The 6495-nt window shown below is 37.0% G+C and overlaps 1 protein-coding gene and 1 pseudogene across 3 annotated transcripts in view; one reads left to right on the forward strand and one right to left on the reverse strand.

The window, feature by feature from the left end:
* Positions 1–6495, forward strand: part of RABGAP1L (RAB GTPase activating protein 1-like) — a 958953-nt gene that overhangs the window by 218880 nt on the left and 733578 nt on the right. The gene's annotated exons all lie outside the window — the stretch shown is intronic.
* On the reverse strand, positions 177–2262 carry LOC102813831 (annotated as a pseudogene).

Below are 6495 nucleotides of genomic sequence, written 5' to 3' on the forward strand. Positions count from 1 at the left end.
GTCCTTTGCTCATTGAAAAAATTGGATTGTCTTTTGTGTTTTTTTTTTTTTTGAGTTGTAGGAGTTATTTATGTAGCTGTATATTAAGCCTATATCAGATATATGATTTGCAAATAAATTTTCCCATTCTGCAGCTTATCTTTTCACTTTCTTGATATTATATTTTTAGCTTATAATTAATTTTTTGTTGCTGTTGTCATTAAGATTTTACATAGCAGTATATACACCCATTCAACAATTTCTCTCTCTATATAACTCAGGAACATTGATTCCTTGGATCCATTTTCTTTGTTCTTTTTCATACTTTTAGTAGGTAAAAATACAGTTTTGCTGATTTGGGGCATCATCCCTCCATTGGGAACAGTTGCTGGAGGCTGACGAGATTCTATCGTCTTGTTTCACTGCCACCACAGCAGAAACCCCCCAATTTTGGACCTCATGTAATGATAGAAATTGGAAGTGGCTAAATGTTTTTACTGTCATTTTCTGTTCTGGGTTATTTTCTGCTCAATTTTGTTAGCATTGGAGTTGATGTTGTCCATGATAACCCATGAAGTGCAGTCTGGTAAACTTGAAAACATTATGGCTAACAGACTGGGAATACAACTACAGACAAGGTCTTTGGGTACAATAGCATCAAAGTGTGGCTGAAAATTCAGGTAACAAACCTCTGGTTTACATGAAACAGTTTTTAAGGTCTGGCATAGTTTCTCAACTCTCAGTAGTAGAGTGTTTGTTGGTTTTATATCATCTTTGAAACTGCAGATATGGATGGCTGTGGAGCATAAGTGAATGGCTGCTGTGTTGCAGACAGATGGCAGACTCTCAGCTAGAGCCTCAGTTTTTATGTTAAGAGTGTTACATCCATCAATAGTATTTAAATGTTAAGGTAAGGGAACATTTTAATCGAATACATCGACTGAAAATCCATTATAATGCAACGGAGAATGTGTCAAACACAAATAAAGAATGAATTCTCTGAAAATAGTGATCCATCATTAAGCAAAGTCAACATATCAGAATAGCTGTTAACTGCTTCTGTTGTATGCCATGTCAGTATTGTCTGGGTTGTATGTATATATGCATGAAATCCTGGTTTGGTGCCATAGAATAAGCACTTGACCCCAAGGGTGATTTGAACCACAAGATTGGCTGTTCAAACTTACCAGCCCCTCCTTGGAAACCTTATACAGGGTTGCTATGAGTGAGAACCAACTTGATGACACTTAACAACACCAACAACATATAAATGCATAATTTTTTCTAGCAGTTCACTAGGGTGATTAACTTCCCATTTTTCTTAAATTGCTCATAGTCTATACCCTAGCTACATGAAAGTTTCTTCATCGTTTTAAGTATTATAGACATAGTGTTGGCAGGTGGAGTTGATGGGTGCAATAGCATTTTGTAGCAAATGTTCTACAAACACAGTGCCAGAGGGACTCGAAAAATTTACTTTTAAACTAATTCTGTGGTTTCTGTAGCCTGGCAGAGCTTTGCTTCTATACTAAAAAACGACTGAGATTCTATTGCTCTTCTAATATTTGGCTTTCTAGATTGAACCTGGCTTATAGGAATTTTTATTTCCCATGTGATTAAATATATGATGAAGAAATTTATCCAAATATTTCTGACTGACAATTACTTTTTGTTCTTTCTACTCTGTTATTTCTTTAAAGCTGACACGAAACTTTGTATATTCACCAGGTCATCACATTCTTTCCTGATGTTGCTTCCTTCTCCATTGTCAAAATACTGTAAATGCAAAGACACATTAAATAATCTGTTAGTTTCACTATGGCTGTGTAGTCAGTACTGTCTGTGTCCTCATGCCTTCCCTTTTTGTTTCATGTGTCGTAGACAGCCAACTTAGATCAGCCTGTACCCACTATATGAGCTACTCATTTACAATTCTTCTTTCAGTAGTCTCACTCTTCAAAATAGAGCATTTTGACTGATGTTTTTGTCTAGCCATTTTGAAGTACCTACTTTTGATACAGGAGAACTTCTTTTACTCCCTGAATTGACTTTAAGCAGGTATTATTTGCATACAGTAGAATGTCCTGCTTCAAGTGTATAGTTCACTGTCTTCATATAAACAGACATTTGTGAAACCACCACCAGAATCATGATATAGAACAATTCCATCACCTCAAAAGTTCTTTTGTGTCCATTTACAGTTAAAATTCAAAGCCACCTCACCTTTGACTCCAAGCGTCCACTGATCTGATTTGTCACCATAGTTTCTCCTTTTGTAGACATTTATGTGAATGGACTCATTTGGTGCACAGTTGTTCTTATCTGGCTTCTTCCACATAGCATAATGCTTTTGAGTATTTATGTTATTACTCGTATTAGTAATGGGCTCCTTTTTGTTGAGGAGTAGTAATTTATTGTTTAGATGTTTCACAGTCACCAGTTAATGCATCTTTGGGTGGTTTCCAGCTATTGGCTATTTTGAGTGAAGCTGCTATAAGTATTTGAGTACAAGTCTTTGGTGAATACGTACATGCTTTTATTTCCTTTGGGTAAATACTTAGGATTGGAGTGGCTATGTCTATGATAAGTGTAAAGTTAATTTTATAATAAATCTCCAAGCTGTTTTTTTTTTAAAAGTAGTGATACCATTTTCTACTTTTACCAGCAATATATGAGTGTTTCAGTTTTTCCATATCCTTGCCAACATTTGGTATTGTCAGTTAAATTTTGTTTAGCTTTTCTAGTGGGTATGCAGAGTTCTGGTGTGGTTCTATAAGGTAAACATTGGACTGCTAACCACAAGGAGGTTGGCAATTCAAATTCACCATCTGCCCCTTGGAAACCCTATGCAAGGTAACTATGAGTAGAAACGTACTCAATGGCACTAACAACAACAACAAGAAGTGGGAATGTAGTGATAGATTGTGGTATTGATTTACTCTAATGATGAATTATGTTGAGCATCTTATCATGAGCTTATCTGTCATTTTTATATATCTTGGGGATGTGCCTAAAAATCTGTTTTCCATTTTTTAAATTGGGCTGTTTGTCTTCTTATTGATTTATGAGTTCTTTATATGTTATGGATGCAACTTCTACCTGTATCAGGTACATCTTGCAAATATTTTATCCCACTCTGTAGATTGCCTTTCAAGTTATTTGACAGTATATTTTGAAGAACAAAGCTTAATGAAGTCCAGTTTGTTAGTTTTTTTCCTGTAGGATTTGTTCTTTTTATAGCCCATCTAATAAATCTTTGCCTAACTCAAGGCCACAAAGATTTTTATATTATGTTTTCTTCTAGAAGTCATATAGGTAAGTATTAAATTAGGTCTGTGATCTAGTTAATTTTTCATATGGTTAGAAGTAAAGGTCAAAGTTCTTTTTAGTTTTTGCTTCACAAAAATATTGTCTCTTATGGTTTCTGTGGTGCTGTGGGATAAGCACTGGACTGCTAAGTACAAGGTCAGGACTTCAAACTTATCAGCTGCTCCTTGGAAACTTTATATATAGCATCACTAGGAGTTGGAGTCCTAGTGTAGTGCTGTGGGTTAATGTGCTGACTGCAGTGTTGTTTGAACTGCAAGGTCAGTGGTTCAAGCTTACCAGATACTCCTCGGAAACCCTATACAGGATTGCTATGGGTCAGAGCCAGTTCAACAGCACTTAACAACAACAACAACAACCACAGGAGTTGGAACTGACTTGATGGCAATTAACAACAACAACATGGTTTCTGTGAGTTAGGAATTTGGGGTTGGCTTGTCCGGGCAGTCTGGATTAAGCTATTCTCATGAGGACTCAGATATTGCCTGGGATGTGGTTATCTGAAAACTTGATTGTGACTAAAAGCTTATAGATACTTCCAGGGGGCTTACACAGACAACTGCCAGATGGATGCTATCTGTTAGCAAGAAATTTCAGTGTCTCTCCACATATAGAGCTTCTCTATAGGGCTGCTTGGCTGTCCTTATGGCATAATGGATAACATCACTCAGAGGGAACAGTATAAGAAACCAAATTGGAAGCTGCAATGCCTTCTATATGGTAGTCTTTTTTGGGGGAAGGGGGTATTTATTGTGAATTGGATGATGATTTACAGAGAAGATCATCAGTTTTATACTCAATGGATTACACACACTTTGTTTCATTTCACTGATTGAAATTCCATCAATATAACATCACTCTTCCTGCTTCCTCTCTGTGTTTCTTTTTGCATTTCCCCTTCTTTACCTATCCTTTAAAACTTTGTCCTTGGGTAAATGCCACCCTTTAGTTCTCAAATGGTTGACTATTCTATGGTAGGGATACCTCACTAATATTGTTCCTCCTATAGATCTGTCTATGGCTTAGCTGAAAATTGAGCCATGATGAGTTCATTTCCAGACCTGAAGGGTGAACAAAGGTCTTGGGGTTCCAATAATTTATGATTTTTAGATTTGTTCCACATTTTCTCCCACTCTCTCTAGGACCTTCTAATGGATCCCTTTTAGAGCAGTTAACAGTGGTAGCCTGGCACCATCTCCTTCGTCTGGTGTCAGGGTTGTGGAGAATGATGTTTTTGTGTTCCATGAGTCCACTGGCATAATGGTTTTCATACCTCTTCAATTTTCATCAATCTTCTTTTCTCTGGACAGGGAGAGACCAAACACCTTAGATGGCCACCCAGTTACTACTCACCAAAGTAGGATGCAGAACATTGTGTTTGTGGATTATATTATGCCAGTTGACCATGGTGTCTCCCAAGACTATGGTCCTGAGCTCACAGGTCCAGTGGTCCTAGTCTTAGAGGCATGCAACATTATTTCCACAGTTCAGCCTTTTCTTCCATTGTGCAATTCTAGTGTATTTTATATAAGACTTCTGATGTCATTGTTGGGCTCATCTCCAGACTAGCCAAAATGAGGAAGAAAAGAACAGAGATCACATGAAAATTTTTGAGCTAGTCCTAGAAGCTATGTGTACATTCTTCCCTGGTAAACAAGGGGCAGTTGGAAAATGTAATCGAGCTAAGTATTCAGGAAGAAGAATAGACAGGTGTGACAAGCAAAGAATGTAAGTGCAGTTAATATGAAATGTAACATTAAACAGCATTGTGATGGGAGAGGTGTTCATTATGTTTGGTAGCATATTGAAGAGTTACTTCAATCATGTAAATTAACTAGTACATAAACAAAGAAATTTAGGTATAGGATATTTTAAATTTTAGCAGCCAGAAGCCACAAATACTTCATTAAAGACCACTTGCAGAGAAATCTTCTGGAAGTTGAAATCTACTTTTCAAAAGAAATATTTTAGACATGTAAGCACAACTGTAGTTTACTTCCAATGTATTTTATATTACAAATGACTAAATGTCATTCAGGACTTGGAAAGGTATTTTATGCTTCAGTGATAGTTACTTTGGGACTGATGAGATTTGCAGATGTAATCTTTAATAGAAGAGCCATTTACTAATGAAAAGCTACATTACTAGAAAACTGATACACATTTTGAAATAAATGGCAAACAGATGATCCCACAAATTTGCTTACTTGACTGTCAGGATCTGAAGATAGTGTACATATCATTGGAAAAGTCTTGGTTTTTTTTTTAAATCTTAGCAGAGAGCTAAATTGGGCTAAAGATTCACTTTTGGCACAGCTGTTTGAGACTTGTTGGGTTTTTTTTGCACAGTTGTGTCCAGATGACTACCTTAAAATATAAAGAAGGAGAGGCAGAAGAGAGAATTGAGAATATTGAGAATTATCAATTAATTGAGTGTCTTGGGCATCAGGAAAGCAGGGAGAGAGATAAATCAAAGGTTAATATTCAGTTTTCTAACTTGAGTGATTGAATGATGTTGGTTCTGACCATTGAGCTAGGTAACACAAAAGGAAGAACAGAGTGGGTTTGTGGGTATTAGTAAGATTTGCTTAGTTTTAGACAGTGTTGAGTTTGAGTTCATTGTGGAATGTTAAAGTGGAATTTTGCAGTTTTTCAGTTATTGAAAGTTGCCTCAAATGGACAGAATTTTTATAGCCATAAGTAAAGGTTTGAGAGTCATCATCGTGAAGCTGTGTAAGCAACTTGGAAATTACCTTTGGAGAAAATATAGGGCAGGTAGGTTAAAAATAGAGTACAGAAGATCACTAACCTTTAAGGGCAAAGTATAGGAGTTCTGTTGTGGCTCTGCGGGTTAATGCACCAGACTGCAAAGCCGTTTGATCTGCAAGGTCAGCGGTTCAAGCTCACCAGCTGCTCCTTGGAAACCCTATACAGGGTTGCTGTGGGTCGGAATCAACTTGATAGCACTTAACAACAACAATTGGAAGAAGAAAGGAACTCTGGTAGTGTAGTAATTATGAGTTGGGCTGTTGACCTCAGGGTCAGTAGTTTGAAACTACCAGCCACTCCATGGGAGAATGCTCCCATAAAGATTTACAGCCTCAAAAACCCTATGTGGGAGAACAAACAAGATGGTGGATTGGGTGGATGTATAGCAGAGAGCTCCGCCAACAACAACACAGAATACCC

This window comes from Chrysochloris asiatica, unplaced genomic scaffold, assembly GCF_000296735.1.
Source record: "Chrysochloris asiatica unplaced genomic scaffold, ChrAsi1.0 scaffold00100, whole genome shotgun sequence".
NCBI lineage: Eukaryota > Metazoa > Chordata > Mammalia > Afrosoricida > Chrysochloridae > Chrysochloris > Chrysochloris asiatica.